The following is a 13830-nucleotide window of genomic DNA, read 5'->3' on the forward strand; positions in this document are numbered from 1 at the left end:
CTAAGAACAGAACACTGAAAAATGCTATTTTCCTAAATGAGATCATCTTGCATGGCCTCTGGTGGCATTGTGGGCAAGGGATGTTAACATGGCTTGAAGAGGCAGTACAGACCATGGCCCAAGCCATGAACATCAGCATGGCCTCCAGTGGTAGCACAGACCACAGAAGCCCACAGAGCCCCTGGTGATAACACGAGTCATGGTATCCATGTGGCCCCTAGCAGCATCTCAGTCTACAGACACTAACATGGCCTCAGGGGACAGCACAGACCACTAATATCAACATAGCCGTGCACAGACCAAGAACACCCATATGGTCTCCAGAAACAGCATGGTCCATGGGTATCAACACAGATTTGTCATGGTCCAGCTTCGACAAAAATACCTCTTGCCAGGGTAGGGGCATGGGGGTTCGAAATATAAGAATATGAAGACACATGAAAAATAATAATACAGAAGCCATAGAAAAGTACAGGAGGGTATTTCAGTGAATACTGAAATAACCCACTTTTATTTTTCCCAAAGTTTTTATACCCAATACAAATGGGGGTAGGGAGGTGGAGAGAGAACGTAAGAAAAAACTTTGTAGCCGGGCGGTGGTGGCGCATGCCTTTAATCCCTGCACTTGGGAGGCAGAGGCAGGAGGATCTCTGTGAGTTCGAGACCAGCCTGGTCTACAAGAGCTAGTTCCAGGACAGGCTCCAAAACCACAGAGAAACCCTGTCTCGGGGAAAAAAAAAAAAAAATACTTTATATACTTGATAGAAAGTACAACTCAAAACAGTTAATTCCTTTAACACTTTGAGACATCAAATCATTAGCATTTTTTGTTTAAGCAGTGAAGCTGCCTTAGACCATGAATCCTGAAGACAGCAACTGCCCAGGTGACCTCATAGTCATAAAAGAAGGAGCAGAAGTACATTTGCATATCCTGACCACCTGTCAGGATTGAATGGACCTACTTGTATGGGCTATCTTAATGTCAAAACAATTAAGTAATCACATGCTGAGTTGGAACATGCAAATATGCTTGTCAGCTACTTTGAGCAACCTACAACTCTCTAACCATCAGACAAGGTGGAAACAGGCTCACATTTTGTGGCCTCCACAGGACCTACAGAGGTAGACAGAACCATGGAAACCAGAACAGCCCCAGCCGTAGCATGCACCATGTACAGCAGCATGGCATGTGGTGGCAGCACACACCATGGAAGTCTTTTGAGATGGCCCAAACCAGAAAATACACTACTCTCCTTGGACATCCCTGCACTCCTCAGAAACAGGGTGGTTATGAGGTGTATTAAAGTGCAGAGCCTGTGGTAGATTCAGGCTGCTGTTTACCAAGCTGCCAGTGCTACGTTTCTTGAGGTCCAATCCAAAAAATGAACAGGTCTCCATCACGGACATACTGATGTTCCTCAGAGCCAGGGTGATTGTACGCTACCACTAACACCAGTCTGGGATCTGCTCTTGTTGACCAGAGACAAAAAGATCTTTTGGCTGGGCAGGGTGTCTGGGGACAGAATCCACTGGAGCTCCAGGTCTCTGCATATCTCTGTGCCCTCAATGAAGGCACTTTAGGTATGACCATCACACCTGCAGGCTGAGGGCAGCTGCACAGCAGTGGTGGCTCCAGGTGGAGAACAAAAACAACAACAACAACAACAAAAACCCACCCTACAAGCCACCCTACATCTTAAATCAATCTTCAAGTATTTTTTAAAAGGTTCTGATAACAAAAGTTACAGATGTGCCAGGGCACACTTACTGGAGATAGAGCCATTCTCTCTTCCACTCTTCCATGACTTTCTAACAGCAGGGCCTCGCTCCAGCTCTGCCTTGGGTTGCAGCAGCTGTGGCATCCATGTCTGAGCCTCCTTCTTGGTGACTGCAGACCTGTGATGCAGCCTGCAGCAGGATTCTCAGGGCAGTGGGGAAAGAATGTGGCAAAGACTCCACTCCTCTGCCTCCCCTTCTAGCCCCCTGCAGGAGCCCTGTGTTTCACCCATCTTAACTCAATCTTGTCCTCCCTTCATTTTTTGTTTGTTTGTTTGTTTGCAGGGAGGGTGAGACAGGGTTTCTCTGTGTGGCTTTGGAGCCTGTCCTGGCACTTGGTCTGTAGATGACGCTGACCTCAAACTCACAGAGATTCGCATGCCTCTGCCTCCCAGTTCTGGGATTAAGGTCATGTGCCATCACTGCCTGGATCCTCCTTTTTTTTTTTTTAATGTAACAGTCATTCAAAGGAAGAGTTAATGAAGAAATTTTCATGTCTGGTTATAAAAGTGGAGGTCACTAATACAGATATGATTGCAATTCAGGTTTAGGATATGAGTGTCAACCAATACGAAACACTTATTTAATTTAGAATCACCCAGAGTCTCCCAAGTACCCGTAAGTATAGTGGTCTATGATAATTTTCTTCTTTGATGTCACCACAGATTGGGAATTGATTTTGATAATTATATAAAATAAAGATATGAAGCTGTAATTGTAGACAACACGCTACAGATCTCTCATGATCACTTTGACACAGTTTTACACAAGCTGTGAGACACCTGGACACTGTAAAGCATAGCTGTAGGGCTTGCTATAGATCCACCTCCTACGTATGTAGTAGTTCCTGCCACTGCTGATCTCACTGTCACTCAGGTAGGTATGTTTTCCTTCTTCTCGGGTGGGAAACCTAAAACAAAAAAAAACAAACAGAATTTCTGCAGAGTCGGCCACTGCTTGTTTATAGCACAGATCACAGAAAGGCAGAGTCCATGAGGAATCACCAGTGACTTTTCCATTCTCAGGGTTCCATTTGGTGACCACACCTTTGTCACTCATCCATGTTGGACCCTGTACTGTGTGTACAAATTATTTGACTGGTGCTCTCTGCCATGTTCACATGAACTTCATTCAGCCATGGTAGCATCCAAGGGTAGTTTTCGATTCTATCTTGGAGAATTTCTCACATGTTATGAAAGGGGGAGAAAGTGAACTTAGGAAATTGCTAAAGGATTTTTAATGATGGACGTTCCAGTGAAATGAGTCTATTCAAAATGGCTATGCTCACATCCAAATGATGTCCTACTTGCTCTTTGATGATGAGACTTTAGAGAATGTTCCCAATGATCCTGGAGTCTCTACTCCTGTGACAGGTGCAGCTGTGTGCACAATTGTCTGACAAGTCCTGTCCAGCAGTTGTGCAGTGGCTTGCTGGGGATTCAGAGCCCTCAGTGGCCATCAGCAGTTCTGCCTACATCCCACAAGGGCAGTTATCAGCAAAGAAAGATTTCCAAGTGCTGAGAGCAGACAGCATCTACCCCAGATGCCATCATCAGGCTAAAGATTTGGAGTGAAACAACACTAGGTGACTCTGACAAATGTGAATTTGCTGGGATGTGGATTACTGGGGACTGGCTGTTGCATGTAACACACAACCAGCACCAAGGCACACCTCCAGCCCGAGGGTTTATTTTTCTCTCATACCAGTACAGTTGGCTTCACATGACTCAGCCTTTTTTCTCTCATAGCCACAACTCACACACATCACAATACATGAACACAGAAGAAGAAAAGAGGTCTGAAAACATACAAGTTGTTATATTCGGTATTGTCTGTCCACATCCAAGGGTAGTGTGATGACTCTCTGTGCAGGCCGATCCAGTGGTCAGAAGGTCCTTTGTATCTCTTCAGGAAACTCTGTCATAAAACACAGAAAACAAATATATGTGTCTCTCTACATCAGATATCATTGAGTGTCTCCAAACTACAGCCTCCTCTCAGCATGGCAGCAGGTTTGAAGTGAGGGTCATTGACTTTGGATTCTAAATAACTCTCAGTTCTCAGTGGATATATTTTCCAGCCATAATCCACAGTACACTAACAACAACCCATCCTTCTGTGGCTGAGAAAGTCCCTTTTTAAGCCTGTATTTACAATTATTAACAGTTGTCTCCTTAAGTTTGCAACACTCTCCAGCTCAGGCAAAGACTTACATGACTACCATGTTTCTCTATCAAATGTATGTCTGGCCATGCAGGTTGACTATTAGCATTACAGGAGAGAATGTCTTTGGAGTATCTCAGGGTGACAGCCAGATGGGTTACTATCACAAATGGTACATACTAATATGTGTCCCCCTGTCCCCTGTATGCCTGGGGTGGAATCCCTCATGCTGCAGCCTTAAGGTCCCTATCTCAAGGCAGTAAATATTAAACAGAACAAACAATAAACCTACTTTGATTATTTCTTACCAGTTCCTCTTGGTTGTCAAATCGAGCTAGTTGGGCCTCTGTGCAATGCAGTAGTTCTGGCTGAATGTATGGTTTCTTGTGTCTTCAGAAAAATAAAAACATTTATTTCCAAATCCAATCCATTTTCTTGGTCAAGAAGCATAGGTATTGTTGCTTGAGACCTGTTCTGTCTTTCCTGCTTTTGTAATGACAAAATAAAGAGAATTTCTCTGGATTTAACTATGGACAAATAGCAACATACAAATATGGCATGGTCAAATAGGTTTTTTGATACCAAACTTTGATTAAGGCCTCCCTGTTATCATATACACATACATTAAATCCATATGAATATATACTGGCTCTCATTAGAGGCTGTCAGAATGGCAATTATCAAGAAATCTCACAGCAGATGTCAGAACTCTGCAGAATTAGGGGCACTAATTTATTGCTGGTGGGACTATAAACTGATGCATCCAGTATGAAAACTCCTTTAAAAAGTTACAAAGAGACCTTTTGTGACTCAGCTATGCCACTCCTGGGCATATATGAGAGAACACTACATCATAGCACAGAGACCTGCACATCCATGTCTTCTGCTGCCCCATGTACAATAGTAGCAAAATGGACCTGACCTAGATGTCCATCAACTGATGCACAGATAATGAAAATGTGCTACATGTGTAAATCACAATGTTATCCAGACATGACAAAATTGAACCTTGTAGAAAAGTGGGGGATCTACATAGTATAATATTAAATAATGTCACACAAGCTCAGAAGAAGATAGACCCCATGCACTCCCTCATATGCTTGTCTCAGCCTGTGATACACAGTGTGAACAGCTGTGAGTGTGGGCACGGTGTAACAAGTAGAAAGGAGAACAGAAAAGGGTGATATAAGGTGATGAATGAGGACAGGATGCAGCAAGGGCACATAAGCCATGAATAGAGCTATAAAGAGCATTGTTTTTCTAGTTTCAGCATTGCTAATGTTTTTTCTCATTGTGGCCAATAAGTGTATAAAATGTAAATATAGTGAAAGTCTAAAACTATAACCAGAGCTCCAAGGCTCCAGAGTGGCTTTTCTAACTGGTGGAAGTTCAGTGAGATTCACAGAATTTGAGAGTTGGCCAGTGTTGGAGTGGCTATGCTAATGGAGCAGTGTGATGTGTTAATTTGTGAGTCTATCACAATAGAGTGATTGTGTGTGTATGTGTGTGTATGTATGTGCGTGTGTGAGCTCTGAATGTGCAAGCTTTCAGAGAATTGCTTAGAAAACCAACAAATAATTTTTTTATAACTTTGCCTTCTTCTTCCTTTAACACATAAAAATGGCTCTTTTGAAGGGCTACTGAGCCTAGACATAAATGATTTCATAAGAAATATTAAATACTAGACATCACACACTTATTTTTGGTGGAGGTAGATTTGCTATAGATGTTCCCTGTTCCAATACTCAGTACCAAGAGGCTTTAATGACGGGGACAAACACTGAGGGTGACAGCCACTTCTCTTCATCTGAGTCTTTGCAGAGATACATAATAGTATAGGTTACACTGACTAAGTCTTACTGGCAAATTTTGTCCATGTTTAGACTTGTGTATGATTCACTGACGTGGTTAAAGTTGATTTTATTTTGTTTATCGAGACAAGGTTTCTCTGTAGCTTTGGAACCTGTCCTGGAACTAGCTTTTGGAGACCAGACTGGCCTTGAACTCACAGAGATTTGCGTGCTTCTGTCTACCGAGAGCTGGAATCGAAGGCATGCACAACAACTGCCCAAAGGGGATTTTATAAAACAGTATCATGGAACATTTATTCCAGCTATGGCAGGAAAGATGTACAAGATTTTATCACATTATTTAGAACAGTCTAAAAGCTTGGGAGTCACATATTTCTGGAACATTCTATTTAGTATTTTAAGACCATGGTGGAAGACATTAATGGAAACCATGAGTCATGGTTGGGATGAGATATCCTGTACCTTCCCCAATCGTATTACTCTTTACTGCCTTCAGTGCCCCTAGCTGCAGCAGCTTCCTTGAGGCTCCTCCTTTGGGTTTTCCTTTCCTTGTCGTCTGCATTGAATCGTTCCCCAGGTAGACATATGTCTTCTGCAACTCTGTCTAGAGGTTGCTAAATGACATCTTCCTAGAGATGCTGAGTCTGGCCTCCTGTGCACACCACAGCTTTTTCTGAAAATTCCTACCAAGTTCCCAGAGAACAGGAATTTCCAGTGTGTTTACTCTTAGCCCTTCCCACAGTGCCTGGCTCACAGTGCTCAGTAAGTGTTGGTGTAGGAGGTCCTTCTGTTTATGTGTTGCTTTCATTGATTGAATAAAGTAACTGCTTTGGTCTTTTGATAGGGCAGAATGTAGGTAGGTAGAGTAGAGAACTGAACATGCCTAGATCATGTTTCCTTTCTAGTTATTTTTCCTGTCTTCCCTGAGCTTTGTGACCTATATGTAGTTTCCAATCAACATTTAGGACCTTAGCCAGATTTAGGAAAATGTTGGCAAGGAAGACCAGGCCAGAAAGAGGTCCAGGAAACCTCAATCTTGGAATAATATCCGTACCTGAGGCATTCAGCAGTTATAGATGTCCGCATATGGGTAGCTCGTAGAATCTGGTGTCCTCTGATAAAGGTAGGGAGTACAGGTCCCTCATTCAGAAAGAAACACAATCCATTTGTCTTCTGTTGAGTATCTTTTCTTTTTTGTCCACTTGGTCTCTTTGCATATAGATTAGGATGTAGAGAAATTAAGGTTCAGGCAGGGTAACCAAGATCTAGAGAGGCCACTATGCTTCCAGAGCCACTCTTAGGGCAGCCATATTTGCTTTTTTTTTGTTCCATGGACCTTTGGGGATTCCCTTTTGAGGGCTTTTACACTACACAATGGCTACGTCACTTGGCAGACATATGACATCTTACATTGCCAAAATATTTATTTATTTATTTATGCTCATTGTGAGGTGAGAGCCCCCTCTCTCTATTAAGGGTCCCATGGACATGGCTATGACAAGGGAATAGCAGCTGTCTGTGTCCACTGGAAGGGCTTTGCCTTTCTCACAATGAAGGGCTGGGTTAAGAGCAGAAGCACAGCCTTTTATGCAGAAGCCCCTCAGGTGAGGGACTGGACCCAAACCTTTGAATCCAAGCTGAAATCTGGGCCCCAGCATAGCTGTTCTGTCCTTGAACAAAACTTCTCTCATTCCTCAGGTCTGGTGTTGGACTGCACTGACCACTTTCAGACATGCAGAGGCCACGGAACCCAGGTGGGAGGTCAGAGACCCCTCATCATGTTGCAAACAGTGTACTCTCACCCCAAATGAGGGGGCCAGGATGACGTTTTGTGAACTTCAAGTATTTATTGAGCCACACAGACTTGGTCAGGGTCCCACACTCTTGGGAGTATAAGTCTAGAATCATTCACAAGCTGAGTGAGCAGAAACATTTTAAAGACAAAAACCACAAGATTGGCACATTCCACTAGCCTCAAACACTTCTCAAGTCCAAACTTTTATATCTCATTGCACTTCTACTCAGTTGGAACAGCCATTCTGAAGTCATGGAGCTTTGGTTATGGTTTTAGAATTTCACTGTCAATTGCATGTTTATGAACTGACTCACCACTAAATAAGAAAATCCTATGGCAGAGCTGAGAACAGAAAAACGATTTTCTTCATAACTTTTTTCAAGACTCATAGGCCCTTTGCCTGCATCCTGTCCTTCCTTGTTACCATATGTCACTGTATTTGTCAGGATTCTCTACAGCAACAGAACTTATAGAATTAATCTTCTTTGTCTACAGGAAGGGTATTTATTAGAATGACTTGCAGGCTGTGATCCAGCTAGTCAAATAATAGCTGCCTATGAACAGGAAGTACAAGAATCCAAAGGTTGCTCCCAATCTATGAGATTGGATGTCTCAGATGATCTTCTGTGGATGCTGGAATCCCAAAGAAGTAGGCTCTAATGCAGTGGTTCTCAACATCCCTAATGTTGTGAGCCTTTAATACAGTTTCTCATGTTGTGGTGACCCCCAATCCTAAACTTGTAGTGGGGAGCTGCGGGCCTGCTTTTCGTCCTGCCCGGCTCCTGCACAGCTAGCTTTATACCCGAAATAATGACACACAAACTGTATTCTTTTAAACACTGCTTGGCCCATTTCTATTCATGTGTGTAGCACCCCAAGGTGTGCTTACCGGGAAGATTCTAGCCTACGTCCATCCTGGGTCGGAGCTTCATTGTGTCTGCTGGGGAGAGGGGAGCATGGCATCTGCTCCAGAGAGCAGAGCTCTTGAGTCTGAGCTCACTTCCTCTTCCTCCCAGCATTCTGTTCTGTTTACTCCACCCATCTATGTTTTAACCTATGAGGGCCAAGCAGTTTCTTTATTACTTAACCAATGAAATCAACAGATTGATATATGACACTCCCACATCATAAACTTCTTTACATTTCACTACTTCATAACTGTACTACTTCATGACTATAATTTTGCTTCTGTTATGAATCATAATGTAAATATCTAATAAGCAGGATGTCTGAGATGTGACCCCCCAAAGGAGTAGAGACCCACAGGTTGAGAAACACTGCTCTAATGCCAGTGTAGGAATGGACCTGCTAGAATGAAGAAAGGAAGCAGGCAAACAGCAAGCCCTGCTGTGCCTGTCAATCATGTCACCAAGAGCCCACCCCTCAGCAGGGCTGATCCACCTAAAGCCCTGCTAAAGAGGCTGCAGGAGACAGTCTTTCTCTACTGAGATAATGTGGTTTTCCTTTTCTGGAACTCCACTCTAAGGTCACCTGTGGAGCTGCAGCCAAGCAGTCTGTGAATGTTGCTGGCTTTTCTGAGTTCTAAATCAGAAGATCTGAGCTTCTCCATGCTTTGATTCTCTGTCTCTTTAGGACACTGGCCAAAGCCAGACTTTTTCAATTTTTTTTTCTCTGGACCCACCTTGCTGCTTGCTGCCATGTGACTCTCGTTGCTCCTCATGGTTGAATGGATGTGTTTGACTTAACAGGCTTCTTCTCTTTGTCTTCCCTCCTTCCTTTCAGTTATACATTAAACAAAGACATCCTTTGTATTCAGAGCATTAGAATTCTCACAGCGTCTCTCATCTTTAATCAGGCAATGTGCCTCTCTTACTATCAATGTCCCAGTAATAACCTGAAGGCTGTTTCACCCCGGAAAGTTATTTGTTTCTTTACCCATATATGGAGCTGTTCTCACTTGTTTTCCTTACTATTTCTTTAAAATTTAAATTCAAGGTGTTTATAAAGGAAAATATTAAGTATATACACACTAGATAAAATGGTATGATATATTTTGTCAGCACTGACTTCTCTCAAAGAACTGGGAGTTTTGACAAGAGTAATAAAAGAACGTGGTATCAGCTACAGAATATTTTGCTTACATGAAAATCATCCACATTCCTCACAAACTTGCCTCTTTGCTTTGTATGAGCACTGTTTTCCAGGATACCGAATATTCTTTACTAAAACAAGCAAGTGCACAAAGAAAAATTAAAGTAAGGACAGTGGGAATAAAGTAATAAAAAAGAGTGAAACAGACCGTTTTCAAAATACAGAAGACAGGTTTTTTTTTTCTGTAGACTGAAACAGAAATCCCAGAAGATTTTTCCTTTCCAAAATTTACCGCAAACCAGAAATGCCAGAGAACTTGCTGGAGTGGGGTTCAACCTCCACTGCACCTCCCCTCCCCACTTCCCTTTGAATCACACTGGATCTGCAAACCCCAGGCCCCAGCCCACAGGGAAGTTCTTTAGCTGTGCACATTGAGAGCTGTGCTGTTAGAATTTCCTTTGTTCTGGGACATAAGGAGCATGGTCCACAGCAACTTCCTGTAACTCATCAGAGTGCATATTACCGTAAAGAGTGGACTAGAAAGTGAAACGCACACACACACAAACACACAAATAAACACACACAAACACACACACTGCAAAGACACCAAAAAATAAAGAAAACCCCAACTCAAATGAACCAACTCTCTGCTCCAGAAGAAACTCAAGACAAATGACAGACTTTCACACTATTAGCATCCCACAATGCACGCTGGCCTCCCTCTCACTCAGGACCGGCGATTCCTCTCAGCTCCTCTCTCCCTGGCTCTTACTCTAAACTCCAGCTCCTTGGCTTCCTTTTCTCAGCCTCTCAATCCTACATAACCCTGCCATTTTGGCCATGCTCTCTCTTTATCTTCCTCTTGGCCCTCCTCTCTCACTCTCCTCTGCTCTTTATTCTCTCAAGGCCAAGTTGAATCTGCTGGCCAGGTTAGGTCTACTCCTTTCTCTCCCCACTGTGGACTCTTCCAGATACCTCTCGCTGCTCTTCCTCATATCTGCAATAAAACCTTCCCCTCAAACCTACCTGGAAATGGTCATGTCCTAACTTTATTCATTGATCAAACAAAAATTATGACTCAGGCCTCATAATTAATTCACTGTCCATTTCTCTTGCCCAGTTATACTTAAGCATGACATAATCCTGATGGAGGTGGGTCATCTTTCTATCTGTTGTTTCATTGGTTAAGTAATAAAGAAACTGCCTTGGCCCCTTTAATAGGACAGAAAATTAGGTAGGTGGAGTAGACAGAACAGAATGCTGGGAGAAAGAAGCTGAGTCAGGAGTCGCCATGATTCTCCCACTCCAGACAGACGCAGGTTAAGATCTTTCCTGGTAAGCCAGCTCGTGGTACTACACAGAATATTAGAAATGGGTTAGATCAGTATGTAAGAGCTAGCCAATAAGAGACTGGAACTAATGGGCCAGGCAGTGATTAAAAGAATACAGTTTCCGTGTAATTATTTCGGGGCATAAGCTAGCCATGCAGGCGGCCGGGTGCCGGGGATGCAGCCCCGCCGCTCTTATTACAACAGAGTGGCACCCAACGTGCTAATAAACTCCACGTAAAACCTGAGAGGGCTTAAAAAGGACACAGAAAGAGAATTTAAGACAGCTTTTTGCTGTTTGTGGGTTGCGTGCGGCAAAGAAATTGTCCTGACTCAGCAACAGGAAAAAACTGGCTGTTTTAAAATGCCGGCTTTCTGGGCTGTGCCGCCATTGCGATCTCTGTCTGGCTCCTGCAGGAGACAGAGCTTTTGAATGGATCATTTGGAGTAAAGTGCTACAATTTGTTTGATGGCAACTAGACTCGCTGTGTGCCTAAAAGGAAGTCATTTTTGTGCTGCGGCTCAGAGGCACAAGCAGCTCCACCATGCTACTGATGCAAAGTGCAAGGATCAGAGGCACGAGCGGCTCCGCCATGTTGGACTGGGCGGGGCAAGCAGGCAGTACCTGTTTTTGACCTAGGAATGTCACAGCTTAGATTCTTAAGCGCTTAGTGATTTAAAAGCGCAAAACAAAGTACTCCTGGATAGTAAAAAAATTACAGATTCACAATAGAACAGATTCAGACACTGTTGGATGAATGTACGTAGGCTTGAGAGAGAGAAAAAAATATATAAAGAATAAAGTTAATGTCTTAAAAAAAGGGTAAAGTCTTTAAAGAGACAGAGTACAGATAGTTATAGATTAAAAGAAATAAAGAAAAATAAGCCACGTAAAAATGGAAAATTTACAGAGAGTCTGGATTATGTACGTTGTGTTTTCTTTAAAATTTTTGACTATAAAGGAGCTAAGTACAGAGAGACATTTCATTATGTGGTCTGCCAAACTACATGTATGTTCTAAAAGTATCATGACTTCAGAATTTGCGTCTAAGGATGTGATGCTTTGGAGAGGGTCTTCTTTTGTTTTCACAGAGGATGAGACCCTGTGTATTGTGTCTATCCCAATATGGTATGATAGACCACGCCCTCCTGAAAGGTTGCTGTGAACACCTTCAGAAAATTACTTCACTCAACTGCCGACTGAGATGACCCTGACACACAGGTTACACCATGAAAGATCTGAATACAGTGCCCCCATTCAGCAGGAAGCAGTTTGGAGAGAAATAACTACGTCCATATTCCCAAATATTGTTTATAAATGTTCTTTTACATTTAAAGGGGGATATGATATAGATATGAATAATTTGCATTGGTGTGGATTTGAAGGTCAATTTTGTTATATGTATATGCATATTTCTAATCTTGATTAAGGTATTGTGATTGTATAGTTCATTTAAAAATGTAATGTATATAGGTTGTTAATGGATAATCATCAATAGTAATCAAGCTTGTAGTCATGTTAGTTAGATTTTCTAGATGTGCATAGATATATTTCAGCTAGATAGGCATTCTTCATATCTTTCAAAGACTGCAGAATATGGCATTTAATGTTTTAATAACTTAGGGCTTTTCATGATAATGAGACACGTCTGCTCCTGGCAGCACCAATCTACTTCAAGAGGAAGATGGGCATTAAAGAGGCTCCTTATGGAGTTTGATAGCCATTTGGGCAAGAAACTACTCTTGCCTGGACTGTTGCATAAACTGGACACAGAGAACCCACAGAAAAAGGACTGCTGAACTTGCCTAAAGGTGAGATGGATTTTCGGGGTTCCTGACTCATGAAAGAGTCTGCAAGACATTCTGCAGGACACAGCAAAAAGTGACTGAACTGTCTTTGGAATTTCCTGCTTGATGAAAATGTCTGCTGGATACTATGGGCCTGAAGGCTGAAGATGGATGCCCCAATGGTACAAAAGAACTTTGGGTGACTGTCAGGCAGTGAGATGTCTCTGTCATTTCTAGAACTTTGGATTTCTTGTTTGCTTAGGTAATATTATATCCTTCTGGAGTCTTTGATGGAGTTGAAGAATGGTTAGTTATAGTTATAGTTTTCCTTAATTATGATAAAAGATAAAATAGATATAAATATTGTAACTGTAATTCTTGCTTGATAACTATTTTGTTATATGTAATCTTACTATGTTAAAGTGAAAGCCATTTTTTGTTTAAACAGAAAAAGGGGAAATGATGGAGGTGGGTCATCTTTCTATCTGTTGTTTCATTGGTTAAGTAATAAAGAAACTGCCTTGGCCCCTTTAATAGGACAGAAAATTAGGTAGGCGGAGTAGACGGAACAGAATGCTGGGAGAAAGAAGCCGAGTCAGGAGTCGCCATGATTCTCCCACTCCAGACAGACGCAGGTTAAGATCTTTCCTGGTAAGCCAGCTCGTGGTACTACACAGAATATTAGAAATGGGTTAGATCAGTATGTAAGAGCTAGCCAATAAGAGACTGGAACTAATGGGCCAGGCAGTGATTAAAAGAATACAGTTTCCGTGTAATTATTTCGGGGCATAAGCTAGCCATGCGGGCGGCTGGGTGCCGGGGACGCAGCCCCGCCGCTCCTATTTCAACATAATCCAAAAGAATTATTACTATATGAGAGGCCCACAAGCATCTCCTCTACTGCAGGGAGAGACCCACTGTGACAAACTAACTTTCATAAGCTTCAGCTCCTCTGTGATTCCTCTGTGAGGCTCCTCTTGCCCTTTCACTTTGATTCAAATTGCATTCAATGCACACCTATTCGTCCCTTCTGCAGGAGCTCTGGTGTGATGACTCTGACTTCAGCAAGCACAAGGAAGACTTGGCTGTCTCTGTAGCACTGACCTCTCAGCTACAG

General features: G+C 42.6%; 1 pseudogene; it reads right to left on the reverse strand.

Moving 5' to 3' along the window:
- Positions 1-2538: 2538 nt before the first annotated feature.
- LOC130886495 (C-type lectin domain family 2 member D-related protein-like) lies at positions 2539-6312 on the reverse strand (annotated as a pseudogene).
- Between the last annotated feature and the right edge of the window lie 7518 nt (positions 6313-13830).

This window comes from Chionomys nivalis, chromosome 1 (genome assembly GCF_950005125.1).
Source record: "Chionomys nivalis chromosome 1, mChiNiv1.1, whole genome shotgun sequence".
Classification (NCBI taxonomy): Eukaryota; Metazoa; Chordata; class Mammalia; order Rodentia; family Cricetidae; genus Chionomys; species Chionomys nivalis.